Below are 24,229 nucleotides of genomic sequence, written 5' to 3' on the forward strand. Positions count from 1 at the left end.
ACGCCGGGCCTGGTGATGGCCTCGGGTGCAGCGGCAGCATTCTGGACAGAAGCTGGGCCGCCTCCTCCTCGTTGGTGGTCACCTGCGGGAGCGCAGGTGCCGGAGTCCCTTTGGGTGCCGGTGATCCAGGGAGGGGTGTCGTGCGGAGCGACAGTGACAGCTTCTTCCTGCGGCACAGAAACAAAGCCTCCCTCCCCGTTGCATCGTCGCGCGCCGGCGTGACGGGTCCAGGTGATGTCCGTCTCTTCTTCCTGGGGGGCAAAACAACACATGTCTCCTGGCCTTCCTCTCGTGCAGGCGGAGAGAGACGGTGGGAGGGACCAGGCACCGGAGACGGCAGCCGCGGCGGCAACGGCCGGGGCTGCGGATCATCAGCGTCTTCATCTGAGGAGCGCCGTGCCTCCCGCCGGGCCACACGAGCAGGTGGAGTCCGTGCTGGCGCGCCCAGGCCTGCCTCTCGCGCCTGGCGTGCCGCGAGTCTCCGCACCTCAGCTCTGTGGACGTTGGCAACGTGGTTCTGAGCCACCCTCAGCGGATATCCAGCGCCCGAAAATGCGGAAGCACAGAACCTGCAGCGGAACTCCACCGCAGTCACCTCTGGGTGGTGTCGCTTCATGTGCTTCCACATGTCCGACCATGCTGAATACCGCCCCCGGATCCTCAGCCCGAAGCCATGCGTCCCACAGAGGATGCACGTCAACTCGGCCGGTAGTGGCACCGGCACGCGCAGGCACCCCGGCTCACCCGGGTCACGCACCAAGGACACCATCTCCCGAACGGCAACCCTCTCATCCTCCTCCTCATCATCAGACGCGAGATCCGAGTCCGTACCATCCGCCTCCGGCAGCGCCGGCTCGATGCCCCGGCCCGGGTGCACCGTCTCAAAATGCAGCCTTGCTGCCCTCAGGGACCGGATCTCTTCGTGCGGCCTACAAATCTCACAGCGAAACCATAGCCCCGCAGAGTCATGCGCCCGGCGCACATGCGCCGCCAGATCAGCCAGTCGTCCGAAGACAGACCCGAACTGCTGAAGCCGCACACACGCAGGGCACTGGATCTCCTCTGGGGCCGGCAACGCCACGAAGCTGGGACGCACGGGCATCCTGAAAAACACTTACACTAACAAAAAGAGAACAACACAGCCGCACAGCAGCAAACAACTAGATCTGTAAAAGAACAATATATACAAACTCTTATAACAAGATAACACTAAGGGTATGTATAGAGTACCCTGAAAAATAAGGAAACAATAGACTCTGAAAATATAACAATTAACCACCTAACAATATATAGAACTCTACTAAAGTATAAACTCTGAAAGGTAAATAAAACTCTACTTAAAACTAATCAGGTACAGGCCACTAAAAAGAAAATATCACAAGTCACAATCGGTGGGGCTGCTACTTGGTAAACCAAGAAGCAACAGTCAAATCCGGGGGTGCAGCGGCAAGCCGAGTGCCGGGCTAAGAGTCAGGCACTCTTCTCCTGGGCAGCTGTAAACAGACAAGCGACGACCGCTTCTGGAGCAGTTCGCTGTCCTGAGAAGAACTACACAGGCGGCTCAAGACACTACAAGGTCACTGGTTGTGCCCTAGGTTTCTGGAACACTAGGGGGGTGTACAAATGTGTCAAGGGCTGGGCCTTACAACACAAGTACACTAGAGTGCTGGAAGGAGCAAAACACAACAACAGAACACTTACAAAAGTCGCAACACAAATACTAGCACAACACAGACAAGAGACAGTTACTCACTTACCGATCAGCACTACAAAGGAAACAAAATATACAAACAAATAAGACAGGTACAGGTGCTTGAAACTAATTAATTAAATAAATATGGTTGAGGTGATGCTATAAGAATGTAAATGGAATTAAGTTAAAAGATTCAACAGCAAGATTTGAGATGTATTGGTTAATTACTATGGATAAAAATGAAAAGGTAAATATATTAAATCTGCAAGAAAATTAAGGAATATTCAATTAATTAAATAAATATTATAATAATAATAGATAGATATATTCAATAAGTATTACTTTAATTACCAATTAATAGTTACTCTGAAAACAATATGGCGTATTTAATCAGCAAGGTAAATATAGAAATAAATAGTACTTTAATTTATTTTAGCTAATTCGAAAGAAAGCAATATGGCGGATTCAAGCACAAAAACAAGTCACTGAACAATTACAATAAACACAAGACAAACACAACACTCAACCCCTGGTGTGCATATCTATGGACACGAACAGGAAGTCACATGCGAAGCATCTGTGAAGAAGAAGGAAGTTGAAAAATGGCGACCGACCTCGCTAAATAACTCAACCACGAGGTCGCGAAAAACTGAATTTAAAGTTAAGCAGACAAAATACACTGAAACTATTAATGGGAAAAATTAAATCTCTGAATATGGAATTATTTACTGCCCCTAGTTATGAATTCAAATCAGAATTAAACACGATTACACTAGATATGCCTGGGCACAAGGCAATATAATTATCGCGAGCAAAGTGAATTTAAGCCAAAATAAATACAGAAATTACTTTAAATGTTGAACAATTGAATTATTAATATGGGAAAATTGAGAGACAGGCAAAAACTTAACAGAAACTATAGGATGCACACAGATTATTCACAAGGGACTGTCGGCCATTGAACACACACAGTCAGGAGACAGGACAAAAACAATTACACAGGCTCAAGAAAAACAAGATACACTTGGGAAGGGGTTCCAAAGGCCTTTAGGGGCGACGATCTTCGACTGTAGTTACGCGACTCGCCTTGAAGGTATTAGTTAAATTGAGGAAAAATTAAATGTGGTATTTGCCCGAGCTAAAAAATTCAAACACAAGGGCGAGACTGTGGGTAGAAGTTAAATGTTAAACAGCAAGATCAAGTACAGGTATTAATTAAATGTGGTTATTTAAATATAGGAACTGCAGTAAAAAGATTGACTCTAATTTAATATATATATGAAAAGCAACTAAATATTATTCGGAAAAATGTATTACTGAAAAAGAATTTAAATAAGCAAAATTATTTTGGGTGAACAGTAAAAGCTACGAGTCACGAATGCAAGTTACAGTCGGGAACCTGAAATGGGGCTTACATAACAAAACACTGAGTTGCAGGAATTACTAGGTGATAGTTTGGCACTTGGAAAATTAAAGGCGAGATAGGTAGTTACTTTACTTTAACAGGTACAAAAAGCTATGCAGATATTAACAAATTAAATGTAACAGTTAAACTTTAAATGTTTGCAATAAAAGATGGCCGCGATTAACGAATTTAATTCAAATAAACAAACAACAAATGGCCAGACAAATAGAAATTCAAATAATTAATGCAAGATGGCCGAAAGCTTGCAGAAAGAAAACAAGTAAATAAACAAGATGGCCACAAGAACTTACTTAAAAACAAAACACAAGTGCCAGACTACCACCTACCTTATCTCCATGTAGTTCCCCATGTCCTCCCTAGGCGCAGCAGCAGTCGATCCATCCTCGGAACTGCTGGAAGTATGGTCGTTTCGTGCCGGAGTGAATACAGCACGAACACCTCTGCGACGATCTTTTCTTGAGCACAGTTATTTAACTAATCACTTCTCGGGGCTAGATCATTAAGCTGATAAGAACAGATACTACACTTTGATCTTAGCCAAAAGGCCGAGAAGCGATAACAATCCTAATGAACCAGGAGCTATATGGGCTCCCTATTACTAAATCAAATGCTATAACAAGGTCTACTGACTTCCATAAACGACTGTACACTTTCGACGAGCCGTCATACTCTACACCACACATGCACAAGCATGGTCTGTACATTGATAATATCTTCAATACAGTGACACGAGGTATTACAATCCAAATGAATCACTATTCACCAGCAATAAACAAAAAACTTGGTATATCCATAACAACGCTCTTACAATTACCGTACTTTCCACTTGCTGCAGCACAAGCTGGTCCCTTAGATTAACTGCAGTTTCAATAAGGCAAGAATGATTCTCATGGGAGAGTTGACTTTATACATTACATTTTAATTGTCAATATAATTTTATCTAAACAGATATTTAACGTTGCCTAAGCAATGTGCCCCCATGCTGGCATGCACTAGGCAGTGGCCAGCAGGGTCAATCGCACTCCCCGGACCAGGTCCGGGGGCAATCCGTCACAAAAAATGCTGCCAAGACAAAGTGTAGAAGAATCGCAGATACTACACTTCGATCTTAGCCAAAAGGCCGAGAAGCGATACTACACTCTGATCTTAGCCGAAAGGCCGAGAAACATCCCTTAAAATACACATCAAAATTAATATTGCACATTGTAAAACTCCATTAACCAAACACATGTAGTTCAACAGATAAAAAAAAGTCAATACAATTCATACAAATATTAACATGAGTAATGAATAACAATAATAGTAATAAAAGGTTTCACAACAAGCCTTAACCACACACTTACATAAACTCACGCATCGACATGACAAAATACATTTTCAATACATCATCATTATTATCATTTAACACTGCCTAATTGTTAATTATATTGAATTTTTTCTCACACAGCTAAATTTATTAAACATTCACAACAAGCACTACATTGTATGATAAAATAAAATAATTAATTCCTATTATTCTGCACACAAAATTGCTAAGTTCCTACATGTTCTCGCATTCCAAGTTCGTCCCTTGGGCATCCTTGTAGTTCCTGTTCGGCCGCCCCTGGCAGCACCTACTGGATCAGCTTTCTCTTCCTCTTCATTTGTTGAATGTACACACGACTTTTCTGTATTGTCTCTGCACTTGGGCACATTACATTACAACAATCAATTTTTCACTATCATCCATACTTACAAGTTGGTAACAATGTTTATTACATTTAAAACAAACTTAAAGTTTATTACATTTTGTGGTGGGCCGATCCCGGTGGTACTGCAATACCGGGCCAACCCGCGGCGGAGGTGGGGCAAGCCCCTAGCACTCCGCCCTGTTCCAAAAATCAGTTTAATATTCTGGTCCTGCGATGCAGGACGTATCAGATATTAAGCTGATAAGAACAGATTTTTTAGGTTGCCTAAGCAATGTTCGCTGCTGGCATGCACTAGGCAGTGGCCAGCAGGAGACAATACAACTCCCCCGAACTGGTCGGGGGTGCAAACCTGCAAATCCGTCACAAAAAATGCTTGCTAAGGCAAAGTGTAGCAGAATCTCTCTCCCATATGACTGTGGGTGCCACCCTGGTCCCAACCTCCACCACTGAAGCCAAGCCACCGACGTACTCGGGGGGCCAGTGATTGTGAAGGCGGGACCAGGCCCTCCCACAACCATATGGTCGAAAAATTCTGTGCATTCTGTTCCCCCAGCATAACAGTTGTCACACCATTAAGCTGATAAGAACAGATATGAAAGCAATTTATTAGCAATATCTCAAAACCCTTTACAATATTAAAAACACATATTAGGAAATGGAAAAAGGGGCACCTAGCGCCCGGAGAAACCAAAGATTATGGGAGAATTAAAGTGAAACTAAACCCACCGTGCCCCTGGGGCCGGTTCCCTCCCTTAAAGGCGGGAGGTAGGAAGTTACGTTAAAAGGGGAACTAGTCCCCGCAAGTCACTAACTAGACTAAAAGAAGTTATGTTAAAACAGAACTAGTCTGTTGCAAGAAAAAAAAAACAAAAACCCTCTTAAGATATAAAATATTCATCGAACAAGGAGCCTAGCTCCCCGCGGTCCTTAAATAATTAAACACACATATGCACTTTTACCATAACTAAGTTTACCCTGGGGAGTAGCCCCTCCTGAAGTTACTTAAGATATTTTAATTTTAGTGGGCAGGCTGCCTGCCCCAAAGAAACCCAGCTATGGCTGCCCCCCACCCTCTACATCACAGTGCCTCCATACTGCTCTCCTAACAAGCTATTAGGACATGCACATTTGACCGGCCTCAGAGAGACCAACCAAACATGTTTCCAGAAGGTATTGAAGTCCCTACAAGCCACGACGCGGTGCTGCCCCAGCCAGGGTACGGCCCTATACGCCGTGGCCCCCCCCCCCCCCACTCCCACCTCACCACTCCGAGGAGTGACACGATGAGGGCGGGAGCCTAGTGGTTAACCTGACTGTAATTAGGTTCTGAATGCTGGCCTACAGTTTGTGCACAATCCCTATTGTGTGCAAGACCAGGCCTGGGCAGGGGTGTATTTCCCACGCCTCTTTAAGATTTATGATAATTAGGGGAGTGAATTTAAACATTAATGTAGAAGTGCCAGTTGTTGTGGCCATGCATTATTACAAAGAACAAGCACCAGATAAATTGAAAGTAAAAAGGGTGGCAGCCTTATGGTCACTAAAGGCCTGCTCATGACAGACCCTTATTACCCAGTCACCTCAGGTCAGTCCCGCACACACACTTGGGGGCCTTCCTACCACAGATGCTAGATGTTAAATTGGCATAGTAGCCAATGCAAGGATAAATCTTGTAAACAAGCATTCAGTTATTGCTGTTGAGAAGTAGAAGTTAAGGTTGAGAACAGACTTTGGCACTGGCCTTCAACTTTGCAAATCTAAGCATGCCTTAAATACTTCATGTTACACTTGGGAAAGGAAATGAATGAAGATACACAGCAGAGAAATAAAAATTATACAAAGGGTCTAACCCTCACAAACTTAAATAATGATCAAACCTGTAAGAGAAAAGAGAAACATACATAGCACTGAAAAAGAAAATTATTGAAATTATTAGGGGGTAGAGAAAAAAAATAAAAAATTAACTTTTTGCTAGAAGAGCTCGCACGAAGCGTTATTCAAGGTGTCTAACACCTGCAAACTTAAGATATTTCAAGTAATGATGTTATATGTGGAGTGAAGCTCTGGGCTGAAAACTTTTAAATATTAGACATTGTGCAGAGTATTGATGGAAAACAAGGTGTCTAACACCTGCAAAACTTAAGTAACATCATTGGAGAATACATAAGTTTTAATAAACTACACAAGGTGTCTAACACCCACAAACTTAAAATATCTCAGATGGAGGGGGCAAGCTGTTCAGAAATAAACAAATAATAACAAATTAAAAGAAATTATTGTTTTAGACTACTTAGATAATATTGTTTACCAGGGAAAATCAGAGTGCAGTTTATTGAAAGGGGTTGTTTTGTGTTGAATGTTATTGTTATTATTGGGGAGAGGAGAAAGTCATTAGTTTTGAAAGTGATGCTACGATGGGTGGTTTAGGTGAATTTTACTGTATTGAGTGTTAGGTAGGATGTTCAAATGTATTTAGTTGTGTGGTAGTGTTTACTATTTGTTACAAGTGTTTGGGATATTATGTGGCATTTGATTTAGTAAGTCAGAAGTTAAAAGTGTGCTATTTTACTAGTGGTTTTTGTATATAGGATTAGAAAAGTTTGAAATTATTAAACCGAGGGGTGATTTATTTAGGTGCCATGTGTTGCTGTTGTTTTATACTTGTATTTTATGGCAGTGTAAGGCAGGTGTTCTTGGTCAGGGAGGAATTATTGTTATTAAATGTATATGGCTCTATTTTAATTGTGAATTAGGTGTTGTGTTGTGGTGAGGTGGCTATTAAATGATGCATGACTATTTTAGAAGCAGAGGCAGATTGAGGTGTGTTGAGAGGGGGAGATTCAGGTTAATTGTTATTATTGGGGATGGGAGAAAAGAAATCATTAAACTGGGGAGTGATGTTACGACGGGTGGGTTTAGGTGAGTTTAACAATATTGAGAGTAAGGCGGGTCATACATGTGTAATTAGTTTTGTGGTGATGTTTACTAAGAGTTACAAGTGCTTGGGTTATTGTGTGGCATTTTAATTAATAAGTTAGAGGTTAAAAGTGTGCTATTTTGACTAGTGGTTTGTATATATGGTATTAGAAGAAGTTTGTTATTATTAAACCGAGGAGTGATTTATTTTAGGTGACTGTTGTTGCTGTTATTTTTATTTGTACGTTATGGCGGTGGAGCCAGGAATGTTAGGAAAGTTTTCAATGTCAGGGAACTATTAAGTTATTGAATACATGTGGCTCTATGGGGAGTGCATTATATTAGGTGACTGGTGTTGCATTTGTTTTTATTATATTTTTTTTTATTGTAGTTTATGATAGTGGAGGCAGATGTGCTATTAAGTTTACAAGGTCATGGGAAAATTATTGTTATTAAATGTGTGTGGCTCTATTTTAATTGTAAGTTAGGTGTTGTGTTGTAGTGGGGTGGCTATTAATGGTGCATGACTATTGTGGAAGTAGTAGCTGCTACAGTGGCAAATTTAACTGTGGTGTGTAGTCGGTAGATATTATTGTTTAAGTATGGATGTTGGAAGTGCAAGCAATGATAGAATAGAGGCATGATTTGACATTTACTAAATGGGTGGGGGGCAAAAGTGTCCTCGTACACTAACCTAGGGGTCCAACCACAACATTATCGGTCCAACACTTAGACGTCCGCACACAAACACACATTGGCACACGACAGGGCCCGGACAGGCACCCTGCTCCCACGCTGATCCCGCGGCGGAGTGCTGGGGCACTCGGGCCTCTGCTTCAGTTTTCTGCAGAGGGGCTCACAAGTCCCCCCCTTCCACCGGTGATCCAACGGTGGGAGGCTGGTGCCTCCATGGCCATCTACTTCTGTGTTCAGCGGGGAGGGCACCTGCGTCCCTCCCCTTCCACCGGTGGTCCAACGGTGGAGCGCTGGTGCGCTCCGGCAGCACTTCTGTTTTCGTCGGGGGGGCTCTCAGGTCCCCCCCTTCCACCGGTGGTCCAACGGTGGGGGGCTGGTGCCCCCAGCGGTGCGGCGCCGAGTGGCCGATTGTTGGGGCACGAACCACGGTGTTGCGGGCACCGCGGCTCCAGCGCCCGGGGCCCACATCATGGTTGTGGTCCTGGTCTGCCCCTTGGTCGACGACCACCTTGTCCTCTCCCACGGCCACGACCCCGGACTGCGGGGGCCTGGTCTGGGACTGGTTGCGGGTTGGCAGGCGGCGCCTCCACCTGGTACTGACGGTGGCCCGTGACGTGCTCGGTGTAGATGTCACGGGACCACCTGATGACGTCAGACACCATGAGGTGCCGCATCTTCCGTGCGTACCTCCAGCGGACACGTAACTGCTGGAGGACGTAGTCGTTGCACGGGTCCCAGGATCCGAGGGACCCGACAACGAGGGCCTCGTTGAAAACTGTGTAGCCCTGCGCAGTCAGTGTGTCTGCCAACCCCTGGTATTTCGTCGTCTTTGTGGTCCGCACGAGATCCAAAGCCTGGCTCCGGTTCTCGAACGGGACCGCGACATCCACTATGGAGATCTTCTTCCTGGGCTCGTCCACGACCACCAGGTCAGGACGGAGCAAGGACCCGGTGTGGGGCACGGCACGGTTCACCCGCACCTCCACGCCCGGGTCCCTCGGGATGGCAGCGGCCAGCCTGTGCAGCACCGAGTTGTGGCGGTGCTGCCAGGCGGCGGAGTGGCGGCCGCAGTGGTTGAGGACGTGCGGCAGCGTCTCGTTGGGGTGAAGACACCGCCGGCACATCTTGTTCCTCGCTGGTCCTCGCAGAGCTCCATTCAGGGGCACCACGTTGAGACGTGCCCTGTGAATGAAGCGCCATTCTGCGAAGCGAGTAAACTTGCCATCCCGGAGGAAGTGGGAGCTGGCGGGGTTCCGGGAGACCGGTTCCATGGCCTTCCCCTGATCTGGAAGGGCCACGAGTCTCCTTCTGTACTCCTGGCGCCGGGCCGTGGCCAGACGCCGGTAGACTTGGGAGCGTGCCCCGGGACCGACCAGGATGCGGCCCGCGGCACTTTCAGGTGCGGGGATTTCCATCTGGACCTCCTGGAGCTCCTCACTCCAGCGCCATTTCGTTCCTGTGCTCTTCTTGAGGCGCCTTCCTGCACTTCGTGTGAAGGTCCAGTGGTTCCCCAGGGCGCCACCATCACGGTTGAACTCGCCCTCGGTCTCCCCGTTGAGGAACCCCACCATGTCATCTTTCGAAATTTCCTGCTTGCCCAGCTTCTGCTTTGTTGTCTGGAACAAGCTGGCCCACGCCAAGTCTTTTACGTCAGGGTCCTTGCACGTCAGGAGCCTGTAGCCATGCGTGACCGTGGCCAAGTCACACATGTCTGCGAGTGGGAGGAGACCAGCTCCCCCCTCATGCGTTGGGGCGTGGACGATGAGCGGAGTGGCACGCAAGGGGAGGTGCATCCACTCCTTGCAGTACTTCTTCATCTTCTTGTCGAACCGCGTCACCACAGCTTTCCTGACGCGGCCTCCCCTCAAGATGAATTGCAGCCTCGACTGGAGGAATGTCGAGACTGCGTTGATCTTCTGCCAGGGGGCGAGGAGACTGGCGTGGATCTTGTCGAGATCTGCCCCCATGGCTTCCACTTCTTGCTCGGGCGACTGGGCATTCCGGTAACCTGTCGGAACACCCAGGTGACGATACGTGTCGCCCTCAGCGAGTGCGGCGATCGGGACCCCGGCAACCTGCATCACGGTGGGTTGCACCCCAGGTTGCGCTCCAGGCTGGCGCATCACCCGGCGACCGGTCCTGCAGTCTATGTGAAGTGATGCGCATTTTCTGGGCTTGAAGCGCAAGCCGGCCCAGTTACCGGCCTCGTTGACCCCATCCAGCAGGGTCTGCAGGCTCTCGGGGTCCCGCCCGATGAGGACGATGTCATCTGCGTAGGCGAGGATGGCGTGGTGGTGCTCGAGGACAGAGTAGCCCAACTCTTCCTCCCTTCTGGCGGCCGTCCTCAGCACTGCCTCCATGCTGAGGTTGAAGAGAATGGGGCTGAGGGGACAGCCCTGACGGACGCCAGCACGGATCGGGATCTCCTCCGTGAAGCCATCCTCGGAACGGACCCGTGTCGTCCCGCCGTGGTACAGGTCCGCGATGAGGGCACGCAGCGTCTCGGGTACCCTCATCTCTGTGAGCGAGTGCTGGATGTACGCGTGCGGGATGGACCCGAACGCGTTGGCGAGATCCAGCCAGGCGATGGCGACCTCGCGTTTCTTCGCCCTGCAGTCATCCAGGATGGACTGCAGGACAAAGTTGTGCTCCAAGCAGCCCTCGTACTCCATGAAGCCCTTCTGCTGCTTGGAGATGCGCCCCGTCCGGGCAGCCCACGCGCCCAGGCGGGCAGCGACCACCGACAGGAACAGCTTGGAAATGGTGGTGCTGAGCGCAATCGGACGCCAGTTGTCTGGGACGTCCTTGTCGCCATCCTTGTAGATGAGGACCGTGTTGGACCTCTTCCACGATCCGGGGACACGATTGTGGGCGTGCACTGCGGTGTAGAGGGCCGCAAGCACGTGGCAACCTGGGTCAGCCCTCTTCAACAAATTGTACCTGATGCCATCCTGCCCAGGTGCCGTGTTCTTGGTGCGGGCGAGCTTCTTCGCGACCTCCCTGGTGGTGAATGGTCTGGCCAGCTCGTCCACTTCCTCCTCTGTCGGATCATCGTGTGCCAGTGCGCAACCTGCAGGCGTGGGACCCACTTCGTAGCCATGGTCTGAGAATGTCTCTGTGAAGTGGTCCTGCAGGCGGGCTCCCGCAATCCGGCAATAGGGAGACTCTGTTTCCAGGATCTCCTGCATCGCCTTCTTGGGGTTGGCCCTGTACAATTTCTGGATCTTGGCGGCGGCCTCCCCGTCAAATGCAAATGCCGGCCGCCGCCTGCGCTGGCGGGCGGGGTTGCCGGGCCCTCTCCGGCCACCCCTCGCTCCTTCGCCACCCCCTGGAGCACGTGCCGCGCCCCCCTCTTCTTCTCGTACCTTGAGGGCGACGACAAACTCCGTGTACTCGTCGCAGACGTGCTCCAGGGATTCCCAGTCTTCCTCGGCTGCCGAGATCCGAGCCATCCACTCCAGCTGGACTTGGCTGGGCCGGACCTCGGGTTCGCCGTCTTCTCCTTCGTCTTCCGAGGCGGACTGGTGGTCTGCCGCCTCTGCTGGGCGTCCTCGGACCTGGTGGCGGTTCTCCCTGGGCTGCTGGCCGTGACGCGCCCGGGGGACCTCCTCTCGTACCTCCCGGGCATTCTGGGTGGGCAGCCCCACGCCAGGACCAGACAGCTCCCGCGCGGCCGGGGGAGGCCGCACCCTCCCCCCGACCACGCCCACAGTTGGCTCCACCGGCGCCGGCACCTCCGCCTGCACCGCCGCGTCGGCAGCCTCCTGCTCTGGGGCGACGTCATCCTCCGTCTGCGTCCCCATCTCACATCTTCCTGGCAGCTCCTCATCATGGTCTGGATCAGTTTGGGTTCCTCCCTCCGAGTGCAGGAGTGGGAACCTGATGAGGTGGGCTGGCACCACGTGCAACTCCGGTGCAGTCCGCTGCTCAGGTGTGCTTCCCCCAGGAGACATACTGGGGGCATCTCCGGTCTGCCAGTCCCTGGGTGGCAGACCCTCTCCTCTCTCCTCCTCTACTCCGATGCACTCCTGCTCCGGCGCCGGCGCTGGGACATCCTCCCGTTCGGTATAGGAGGGACGGCACGCCGGGCCTGGTGATGGCCTCGGGTGCAGCGGCAGCATTCTGGACAGAAGCTGGGCCGCCTCCTCCTCGTTGGTGGTCACCTGCGGGAGCGCAGGTGCCGGAGTCCCTTTGGGTGCCGGTGATCCAGGGAGGGGTGTCGTGCGGAGCGACAGTGACAGCTTCTTCCTGCGGCACAGAAACAAAGCCTCCCTCCCCGTTGCATCGTCGCGCGCCGGCGTGACGGGTCCAGGTGATGTCCGTCTCTTCTTCCTGGGGGGCAAAACAACACATGTCTCCTGGCCTTCCTCTCGTGCAGGCGGAGAGAGACGGTGGGAGGGACCAGGCACCGGAGACGGCAGCCGCGGCGGCAACGGCCGGGGCTGCGGATCATCAGCGTCTTCATCTGAGGAGCGCCGTGCCTCCCGCCGGGCCACACGAGCAGGTGGAGTCCGTGCTGGCGCGCCCAGGCCTGCCTCTCGCGCCTGGCGTGCCGCGAGTCTCCGCACCTCAGCTCTGTGGACGTTGGCAACGTGGTTCTGAGCCACCCTCAGCGGATATCCAGCGCCCGAAAATGCGGAAGCACAGAACCTGCAGCGGAACTCCACCGCAGTCACCTCTGGGTGGTGTCGCTTCATGTGCTTCCACATGTCCGACCATGCTGAATACCGCCCCCGGATCCTCAGCCCGAAGCCATGCGTCCCACAGAGGATGCACGTCAACTCGGCCGGTAGTGGCACCGGCACGCGCAGGCACCCCGGCTCACCCGGGTCACGCACCAAGGACACCATCTCCCGAACGGCAACCCTCTCATCCTCCTCCTCATCATCAGACGCGAGATCCGAGTCCGTACCATCCGCCTCCGGCAGCGCCGGCTCGATGCCCCGGCCCGGGTGCACCGTCTCAAAATGCAGCCTTGCTGCCCTCAGGGACCGGATCTCTTCGTGCGGCCTACAAATCTCACAGCGAAACCATAGCCCCGCAGAGTCATGCGCCCGGCGCACATGCGCCGCCAGATCAGCCAGTCGTCCGAAGACAGACCCGAACTGCTGAAGCCGCACACACGCAGGGCACTGGATCTCCTCTGGGGCCGGCAACGCCACGAAGCTGGGACGCACGGGCATCCTGAAAAACACTTACACTAACAAAAAGAGAACAACACAGCCGCACAGCAGCAAACAACTAGATCTGTAAAAGAACAATATATACAAACTCTTATAACAAGATAACACTAAGGGTATGTATAGAGTACCCTGAAAAATAAGGAAACAATAGACTCTGAAAATATAACAATTAACCACCTAACAATATATAGAACTCTACTAAAGTATAAACTCTGAAAGGTAAATAAAACTCTACTTAAAACTAATCAGGTACAGGCCACTAAAAAGAAAATATCACAAGTCACAATCGGTGGGGCTGCTACTTGGTAAACCAAGAAGCAACAGTCAAATCCGGGGGTGCAGCGGCAAGCCGAGTGCCGGGCTAAGAGTCAGGCACTCTTCTCCTGGGCAGCTGTAAACAGACAAGCGACGACCGCTTCTGGAGCAGTTCGCTGTCCTGAGAAGAACTACACAGGCGGCTCAAGACACTACAAGGTCACTGGTTGTGCCCTAGGTTTCTGGAACACTAGGGGGGTGTACAAATGTGTCAAGGGCTGGGCCTTACAACACAAGTACACTAGAGTGCTGGAAGGAGCAAAACACAACAACAGAACACTTACAAAAGTCGCAACACAAATACTAGCACAACACAGACAAGAGACAGTTACTCACTTACCGATCAGCACTACAAAGGAAACAAAATATACAAACAAATAAGACAGGTACAGGTGCTTGAAACTAATTAATTAAATAAATATGGTTGAGGTGATGCTATAAGAATGTAAATGGAATTAAGTTAAAAGATTCAACAGCAAGATTTGAGATGTATTGGTTAATTACTATGGATAAAAATGAAAAGGTAAATATATTAAATCTGCAAGAAAATTAAGGAATATTCAATTAATTAAATAAATATTATAATAATAATAGATAGATATATTCAATAAGTATTACTTTAATTACCAATTAATAGTTACTCTGAAAACAATATGGCGTATTTAATCAGCAAGGTAAATATAGAAATAAATAGTACTTTAATTTATTTTAGCTAATTCGAAAGAAAGCAATATGGCGGATTCAAGCACAAAAACAAGTCACTGAACAATTACAATAAACACAAGACAAACACAACACTCAACCCCTGGTGTGCATATCTATGGACACGAACAGGAAGTCACATGCGAAGCATCTGTGAAGAAGAAGGAAGTTGAAAAATGGCGACCGACCTCGCTAAATAACTCAACCACGAGGTCGCGAAAAACTGAATTTAAAGTTAAGCAGACAAAATACACTGAAACTATTAATGGGAAAAATTAAATCTCTGAATATGGAATTATTTACTGCCCCTAGTTATGAATTCAAATCAGAATTAAACACGATTACACTAGATATGCCTGGGCACAAGGCAATATAATTATCGCGAGCAAAGTGAATTTAAGCCAAAATAAATACAGAAATTACTTTAAATGTTGAACAATTGAATTATTAATATGGGAAAATTGAGAGACAGGCAAAAACTTAACAGAAACTATAGGATGCACACAGATTATTCACAAGGGACTGTCGGCCATTGAACACACACAGTCAGGAGACAGGACAAAAACAATTACACAGGCTCAAGAAAAACAAGATACACTTGGGAAGGGGTTCCAAAGGCCTTTAGGGGCGACGATCTTCGACTGTAGTTACGCGACTCGCCTTGAAGGTATTAGTTAAATTGAGGAAAAATTAAATGTGGTATTTGCCCGAGCTAAAAAATTCAAACACAAGGGCGAGACTGTGGGTAGAAGTTAAATGTTAAACAGCAAGATCAAGTACAGGTATTAATTAAATGTGGTTATTTAAATATAGGAACTGCAGTAAAAAGATTGACTCTAATTTAATATATATATGAAAAGCAACTAAATATTATTCGGAAAAATGTATTACTGAAAAAGAATTTAAATAAGCAAAATTATTTTGGGTGAACAGTAAAAGCTACGAGTCACGAATGCAAGTTACAGTCGGGAACCTGAAATGGGGCTTACATAACAAAACACTGAGTTGCAGGAATTACTAGGTGATAGTTTGGCACTTGGAAAATTAAAGGCGAGATAGGTAGTTACTTTACTTTAACAGGTACAAAAAGCTATGCAGATATTAACAAATTAAATGTAACAGTTAAACTTTAAATGTTTGCAATAAAAGATGGCCGCGATTAACGAATTTAATTCAAATAAACAAACAACAAATGGCCAGACAAATAGAAATTCAAATAATTAATGCAAGATGGCCGAAAGCTTGCAGAAAGAAAACAAGTAAATAAACAAGATGGCCACAAGAACTTACTTAAAAACAAAACACAAGTGCCAGACTACCACCTACCTTATCTCCATGTAGTTCCCCATGTCCTCCCTAGGCGCAGCAGCAGTCGATCCATCCTCGGAACTGCTGGAAGTATGGTCGTTTCGTGCCGGAGTGAATACAGCACGAACACCTCTGCGACGATCTTTTCTTGAGCACAGTTATTTAACTAATCACTTCTCGGGGCTAGATCATTAAGCTGATAAGAACAGATACTACACTTTGATCTTAGCCAAAAGGCCGAGAAGCGATAACAATCCTAATGAACCAGGAGCTATATGGGCTCCCTATTACTAAATCAAATGCTATAACAAGGTCTACTGACTTCCATAAACGACTGTACACTTTCGACGAGCCGTCATACTCTACACCACACATGCACAAGCATGGTCTGTACATTGATAATATCTTCAATACAGTGACACGAGGTATTACAATCCAAATGAATCACTATTCACCAGCAATAAACAAAAAACTTGGTATATCCATAACAACGCTCTTACAATTACCGTACTTTCCACTTGCTGCAGCACAAGCTGGTCCCTTAGATTAACTGCAGTTTCAATAAGGCAAGAATGATTCTCATGGGAGAGTTGACTTTATACATTACATTTTAATTGTCAATATAATTTTATCTAAACAGATATTTAACGTTGCCTAAGCAATGTGCCCCCATGCTGGCATGCACTAGGCAGTGGCCAGCAGGGTCAATCGCACTCCCCGGACCAGGTCCGGGGGCAATCCGTCACAAAAAATGCTGCCAAGACAAAGTGTAGAAGAATCGCAGATACTACACTTCGATCTTAGCCAAAAGGCCGAGAAGCGATACTACACTCTGATCTTAGCCGAAAGGCCGAGAAACATCCCTTAAAATACACATCAAAATTAATATTGCACATTGTAAAACTCCATTAACCAAACACATGTAGTTCAACAGATAAAAAAAAGTCAATACAATTCATACAAATATTAACATGAGTAATGAATAACAATAATAGTAATAAAAGGTTTCACAACAAGCCTTAACCACACACTTACATAAACTCACGCATCGACATGACAAAATACATTTTCAATACATCATCATTATTATCATTTAACACTGCCTAATTGTTAATTATATTGAATTTTTTCTCACACAGCTAAATTTATTAAACATTCACAACAAGCACTACATTGTATGATAAAATAAAATAATTAATTCCTATTATTCTGCACACAAAATTGCTAAGTTCCTACATGTTCTCGCATTCCAAGTTCGTCCCTTGGGCATCCTTGTAGTTCCTGTTCGGCCGCCCCTGGCAGCACCTACTGGATCAGCTTTCTCTTCCTCTTCATTTGTTGAATGTACACACGACTTTTCTGTATTGTCTCTGCACTTGGGCACATTACATTACAACAATCAATTTTTCACTATCATCCATTCTTACAAGTTGGTAACAATGTTTATTACATTTAAAACAAACTTAAAGTTTATTACATTTTGTGGTGGGCCGATCCCGGTGGTACTGCAATACCGGGCCAACCCGCGGCGGAGGTGGGGCAAGCCCCTAGCACTCCGCCCTGTTCCAAAAATCAGTTTAATATTCTGGTCCTGCGATGCAGGACGTATCAGATATTAAGCTGATAAGAACAGATTTGAAAGCTATTTATTAGCAATATCTCAAAACCCTTTACAATATTAAAAACACATATTAGGAAATGGAAAAAGGGGCACCTAGCGCCCGGAAAACCAAAGATTATGGGAGAATTAAAGTGAAACTAATCCCACCGTGCCCCTGGGGCCGGTTCCCTCCCTCAAAGGCGGGAGGTAAGAAGTTACGTTAAAAGGGGAACTAGTCCCCGCAAGTCACTAACTAGACTAAAAGAAAGAAGTTACGTTAAAACAGAACTAGTCTGTTGCAAGAAAAGAAAACAAAAACCCTCTTAAGATATAAAATATTCACGAACAAGGAGCCTAGCTCCCCGCGGTCCTTAAATAATTAAACACACATATGCACTTTTACCACAACTAAATTTACTCCGGGGAGTAGCCCCTCCTGAAGTTACTTAAGATATTTTAGTTTAATGGGCAGGCTGCCTGCCCCAAAGAAACCCAGCTATGGCTGCCCCCCACCCTCTACATCACAGTGCCTCCATACTGCTCTCCTAACAAGCTATTAGGGCATGCACACTTGGCCGGCCTCAGAGAGACCAACCAAACATGGACACCAGAAGGTATTGAAGTCCCTACAAGCCACGACGCGGTGCCGCCCCAGCCAGGGTACGGCCCTATACGCCGTGGCCCCCCCGCCCCCACCGCATCACTCCGAGGAATGACACGATGAGGGCGGGAGCCTAATGGTTAACCTGACTGTAATTAGGTTCTGAATGCTGGCCTACAGTTTGTGCACAATCCCTGTTGTGTGCAAGACCAGGCCTGGGCAGGGGTGTATTTCCCACTCCTCTTTAAGATTTATGATAGTTAGGGGAGTGAATTTAAACATTAATGTAGAAGTGCCAGTTGTTGTGGCCATGCATTATTACAAAGAACAAGCACCAGATAAATTGAAAGTAAAAAGGGTGGCAGCCTTAGGGGCACTAAAGGCCTGCTCATGACAGACCCTTACCACCCAGTCACCTCAGGTCAGTCCCGCACACACACTTGGGGGCCTTCCTACCACAGATGCTAGATGTTAAATTGGCATAGTAGCCAATGCAAGGATAAATCTTGTAAACAAGCATTCAGTTATTGCTGTTGAGAAGTAGAAGTTAAGGTTGAGAACAGACTTTGGCACTGGCCTTCAACTTTGCAAATCTAAGCATGCCTTAAATACTTCATGTTACACTTGGGAAAGGAAATGAATGAAGATACACAGCAGAGAAATAAAAATTATACAGAGGGTCTAACCCTCACAAACTTAAATAATGATCAAACCTGTAAGAGAAAAGAGAAACATACATAGCACTGAAAAAGAAAATTAATGAAAAATAAAAAAATAAAAAAATTAAATTTTTGCTAGAAGAGCTCGCACGAAGCGTTATACAAGGTGTCTAACACCTGCAAACTTAAGATATTTCAAGTAATGATGTTATATGTGGAGTGAAGCTCTGGGCTGAAAACTTTTAAATATTAGACATTGTGCAGAGTATTGATGGAAAACAAGGTGTCTAACACCTGCAAACCTTAAGTAACATCATTGTAGAATACATAAGTTTTAATAAACTACACAAGGTGTCTAACACCCACAAACTTAAAATATCTCAGATGGAGGGGGCAAGCTGTTCAGAAGTAACAAATAATAACAATTTAAAAGAAATGATTGTTTTAGACTATTTAGATAGTATTGTTTACCAGGGAAAATTAGATTGCAGTTTCTTGAAAGGGGTTGTTTTAGGTTGAATGTTGTTTTTATTATTGGGGAGAGGAGAAAGTCATTAGTTTTGAAAGTGATGCTACGATGGGTGGTTTAGGTGAATTTTACTGTATTGTGTGTTAGGTAGGATGTTCAAATGTAATTAGTTGTGTGGTAGTGTTTACTATTTGTTACAAGTGTTTGGGATATTATTTGGCATTTGATTTAGTAAGTCAGAGGTTAAAAGTGTGCTATTTTACTAGTGGTTTTTGTATATGGGATTAGAAGAAGTTTGAAATTATTGAACTGAGGGGTGATTTATTTAGGTGTCTGGTGATGCTGTTGTTTTATATTTGTGTTTTATGGCAGTGTTAAGCAGGTGCACTAGGTCAGGGGGGAATTATTGTAATTAAATGCATATGGCTCTATTTTAATTGTGATTTAGGTGTTGAGTTGTGGTGAGGTGGCTGCTAATGATGCATGACTATTTTAGAAGCAGAGGCAGATTGAAGTGTGTTGAGAGGGGGAGATTCAGGTTAATTGTTATTATTGGGGATGGGAGAAAATAAATCATTAAACTGGGGAGTGATGTTACGACGGGTGGGTTTAGGTGAGTTTAACAATATTGAGAGTAAGGCGGGTCATACATGTGTAATTAGTTTTGTGGTGATGTTTACTAAGAGTTACAAGTGCTTGGGTTATTGTGTGGCATTTTAATTAATAAGTTAGAGGTTGAAAGTGTGCTATTTTGACTAGTGGTTTGTATATATGGTATTAGAAGAAGTTTGTTATTATTAAACCGAGGAGTGATTTATTTTAGGTGTCTGTTGTTGCTGTTATATTAATTGTACGTTATTGTGCTGGAGACAAAAATGTTAGGAAAGTTTACAATGTCAGGGGGAATTATAGTTAGTGACCGCATGTGGCTCTATGGGGAGTGCATTATATTAGGTGACTGGTGTTTTATTTCTTTTTTATGGCAGTGGCTGCATATGTGCTATTAAGTTTACAAATTCATAGGGAAATTATTGTTATTAAACGTGTGTGGCTCTATTTTAATTGTGAGTTAGGTGTGGTGTTGTGCTGGGGTGGCTATTAATGGTGCATGACTATTGTGGAAGCAGGAACAGTGGCAAATTTAACTGTGGTGTAAAATAGGTAGATATTATTATTGCGTGGTGGAGATTGCAAGTGTGAACAATGATGGCATTCAGGCATGATTGATACTTCCTGGTAGGGTGGGGGGCAAAAGCGTCCTCGTCAACTAAATCTAGGGGTCCAACCACAACATTATCGGTCCAACACTTAGACGTCCGCACACAAACACACATTGGCACACGACAGGGCCCGGACAGGCACCCTGCTCCCACGCTGATCCCGCGGCGGAGTGCTGGGGCACTCGGGCCTCTGCTTCAGTTTTCTGCAGAGGGGCTCACAAGTCCCCCCCTTCCACCGGTGATCCAACGGTGGGAGGCTGGTGCCTCCATGGCCATCTACTTCTGTGTTCAGCGGGGAGGGCACCTGCGTCCCTCCCCTTCCACCGGTGGTCCAACGGTGGAGCGCTGGTGCGCTCCGGCAGCACTTCTGTTTTCGTCGGGGGGGCTCTCAGGTCCCCCCCTTCCACCGGTGGTCCAACGGTGGGGGGCTGGTGCCCCCAGCGGTGCGGCGCCGAGTGGCCGATTGTTGGGGCACGAACCACGGTGTTGCGGGCACCGCGGCTCCAGCGCCCGGGGCCCACATCATGGTTGTGGTCCTGGTCTGCCCCTTGGTCGACGACCACCTTGTCCTCTCCCACGGCCACGACCCCGGACTGCGGGGGCCTGGTCTGGGACTGGTTGCGGGTTGGCAGGCGGCGCCTCCACCTGGTACTGACGGTGGCCCGTGACGTGCTCGGTGTAGATGTCACGGGACCACCTGATGACGTCAGACACCATGAGGTGCCGCATCTTCCGTGCGTACCTCCAGCGGACACGTAACTGCTGGAGGACGTAGTCGTTGCACGGGTCCCAGGATCCGAGGGACCCGACAACGAGGGCCTCGTTGAAAACTGTGTAGCCCTGCGCAGTCAGTGTGTCTGCCAACCCCTGGTATTTCGTCGTCTTTGTGGTCCGCACGAGATCCAAAGCCTGGCTCCGGTTCTCGAACGGGACCGCGACATCCACTTTGATCTTAGCCAAAAGGCCGAGAAGCGATAACAATCCTAATGAACCAGGAGCTATATGGGCTCCCTATTACTAAATCAAATGCTATAACAAGGTCTACTGACTTCCATAAACGACTGTACACTTTCGACGAGCCGTCATACTCTACACCACACATGCACAAGCATGGTCTGTACATTGATAATATCTTCAATACAGTGACACGAGGTATTACAATCCAAATGAATCACTATTCACCAGCAATAAACAAAAAACTTGGTATATCCATAACAACGCTCTTACAATTACCGTACTTTCCACTTGCTGCAGCACAAGCTGGTCCCTTAGATTAACTGCAGTTTCAATAAGGCAAGAATGATTCTCATGGGAGAGTTGACTTTATACATTACATTTTAATTGTCAATATAATTTTATCTAAACAGATATTTAACGTTGCCTAAGCAATGTGCCCCCATGCTGGCATGCACTAGGCAGTGGCCAGCAGGGTCAATCGCACTCCCCGGACCAGGTCCGGGGGCAATCCGTCACAAAAAATGCTGCCAAGACAAAGTGTAGAAGAATCGCAGATACTACACTTCGATCTTAGCCAAAAGGCCGAGAAGCGATACTACACTCTGATCTTAGCCGAAAGGCCGAGAAACATCCCTTAAAATACACATCAAAATTAATATTGCACATTGTAAAACTCCATTAACCAAACACATGTAGTTCAACAGATAAAAAAAAGTCAATACAATTCATACAAATATTAACATGAGTAATGAATAACAATAATAGTAATAAAAGGTTTCACAACAAGCCTTAACCACACACTTACATAAACTCACGCATCGACATGACAAAATACATTTTCAATACATCATCATTATTATCATTTAACACTGCCTAATTGTTAATTATATTGAATTTTTTCTCACACAGCTAAATTTATTAAACATTCACAACAAGCACTACATTGTATGATAAAATAAAATAATTAATTCCTATTATTCTGCACACAAAATTGCTAAGTTCCTACATGTTCTCGCATTCCAAGTTCGTCCCTTGGGCATCCTTGTAGTTCCTGTTCGGCCGCCCCTGGCAGCACCTACTGGATCAGCTTTCTCTTCCTCTTCATTTGTTGAATGTACACACGACTTTTCTGTATTGTCTCTGCACTTGGGCACATTACATTACAACAATCAATTTTTCACTATCATCCATTCTTACAAGTTGGTAACAATGTTTATTACATTTAAAACAAACTTAAAGTTTATTACATTTTGTGGTGGGCCGATCCCGGTGGTACTGCAATACCGGGCCAACCCGCGGCGGAGGTGGGGCAAGCCCCTAGCACTCCGCCCTGTTCCAAAAATCAGTTTAATATTCTGGTCCTGCGATGCAGGACGTATCAGATATTAAGCTGATAAGAACAGATTTTTTAGGTTGCCTAAGCAATGTTCGCTGCTGGCATGCACTAGGCAGTGGCCAGCAGGAGACAATACAACTCCCCCGAACTGGTCGGGGGTGCAAACCTGCAAATCCGTCACAAAAAATGCTTGCTAAGGCAAAGTGTAGCAGAATCTCTCTCCCATATGACTGTGGGTGCCACCCTGGTCCCAACCTCCACCACTGAAGCCAAGCCACCGACGTACTCGGGGGGCCAGTGATTGTGAAGGCGGGACCAGGCCCTCCCACAACCATATGGTCGAAAAATTCTGTGCATTCTGTTCCCCCAGCATAACAGTTGTCACACCATTAAGCTGATAAGAACAGATTTTTTAGGTTGCCTAAGCAATGTTCGCTGCTGGCATGCACTAGGCAGTGGCCAGCAGGAGACAATACAACTCCCCCGAACTGGTCGGGGGTGCAAACCTGCAAATCCGTCACAAAAAATGTTTGCTAAGGCAAAGTGTAGCAGAATCTCTCTCCCATATGACTGTGGGTGCCACCCCGGTCCCAACCTCCACCACTGAAGCCAAGCCACCGACGTACTCGGGGGGCCAGTGATTGTGAAGGCGGGACCAGGCCCTCCCACAACCATATGGTCGACAAATTCTGTGCATTCTGTTCCCCCAGCATAACAGTTGTCACACCATTAAGCTGATAAGAACAGATTTGAAAGCTATTTATTAGCAATATCTCAAAACCCTTTACAATATTAAAAACACATATTAGGAAATGGAAAAAGGGGCACCTAGCGCCCGGAAAACCAAAGATTATGGGAGAATTAAAGTGAAACTAATCCCACCGTGCCCCTGGGGCCGGTTCCCTCCCTCAAAGGCGGGAGGTAAGAAGTTACGTTAAAAGGGGAACTAGTCCCCGCAAGTCACTAACTAGACTAAAAGAAAGAAGTTACGTTAAAACAGAACTAGTCTGTTGCAAGAAAAGAAAACAAAAACCCTCTTAAGATATAAAATATTCACGAACAAGGAGCCTAGCTCCCCGCGGTCCTTAAATAATTAAACACACATATGCACTTTTACCACAACTAAATTTACTCCGGGGAGTAGCCCCTCCTGAAGTTACTTAAGATATTTTAGTTTAATGGGCAGGCTGCCTGCCCCAAAGAAACCCAGCTATGGCTGCCCCCCACCCTCTACATCACAGTGCCTCCATACTGCTCTCCTAACAAGCTATTAGGGCATGCACACTTGGCCGGCCTCAGAGAGACCAACCAAACATGGACACCAGAAGGTATTGAAGTCCCTACAAGCCACGACGCGGTGCCGCCCCAGCCAGGGTACGGCCCTATACGCCGTGGCCCCCCCGCCCCCACCGCATCACTCCGAGGAATGACACGATGAGGGCGGGAGCCTAATGGTT

General features: G+C 46.9%; 2 non-coding genes and 6 pseudogenes across 2 annotated transcripts; all 8 read right to left on the bottom strand.

Annotated features, from left to right (window-relative positions):
• Nucleotides 1-3,485: 3,485 nt before the first annotated feature.
• On the bottom strand, nt 3,486-3,676 carry LOC134543685 (U2 spliceosomal RNA). The gene has a single exon (XR_010077162.1). It is a non-coding gene; the product is annotated as a U2 spliceosomal RNA (small nuclear RNA).
• A 410-nt stretch (nt 3,677-4,086) lies between these two features.
• Nucleotides 4,087-4,251, bottom strand: LOC134543693 (U2 spliceosomal RNA; annotated as a pseudogene).
• Nucleotides 4,252-4,907: 656 nt separating this feature from the next.
• LOC134543680 (U2 spliceosomal RNA) lies at nt 4,908-5,083 on the bottom strand (annotated as a pseudogene).
• Nucleotides 5,084-15,988: 10,905 nt separating this feature from the next.
• LOC134543686 (U2 spliceosomal RNA) lies at nt 15,989-16,179 on the bottom strand. The gene has a single exon (XR_010077163.1). It is a non-coding gene; the product is annotated as a U2 spliceosomal RNA (small nuclear RNA).
• Nucleotides 16,180-16,589: 410 nt separating this feature from the next.
• Nucleotides 16,590-16,754, bottom strand: LOC134543694 (U2 spliceosomal RNA; annotated as a pseudogene).
• A 656-nt stretch (nt 16,755-17,410) lies between these two features.
• LOC134543698 (U2 spliceosomal RNA) lies at nt 17,411-17,589 on the bottom strand (annotated as a pseudogene).
• Nucleotides 17,590-21,865: 4,276 nt separating this feature from the next.
• LOC134543695 (U2 spliceosomal RNA) lies at nt 21,866-22,030 on the bottom strand (annotated as a pseudogene).
• Nucleotides 22,031-22,686: 656 nt separating this feature from the next.
• LOC134543681 (U2 spliceosomal RNA) lies at nt 22,687-22,862 on the bottom strand (annotated as a pseudogene).
• Between the last annotated feature and the right edge of the window lie 1,367 nt (nt 22,863-24,229).

The sequence above is a fragment of the Bacillus rossius genome, unplaced genomic scaffold (genome assembly GCF_032445375.1).
Source record: "Bacillus rossius redtenbacheri isolate Brsri unplaced genomic scaffold, Brsri_v3 Brsri_v3_scf171, whole genome shotgun sequence".
In the NCBI taxonomy this organism is placed as follows: domain Eukaryota; kingdom Metazoa; phylum Arthropoda; class Insecta; order Phasmatodea; family Bacillidae; genus Bacillus; species Bacillus rossius.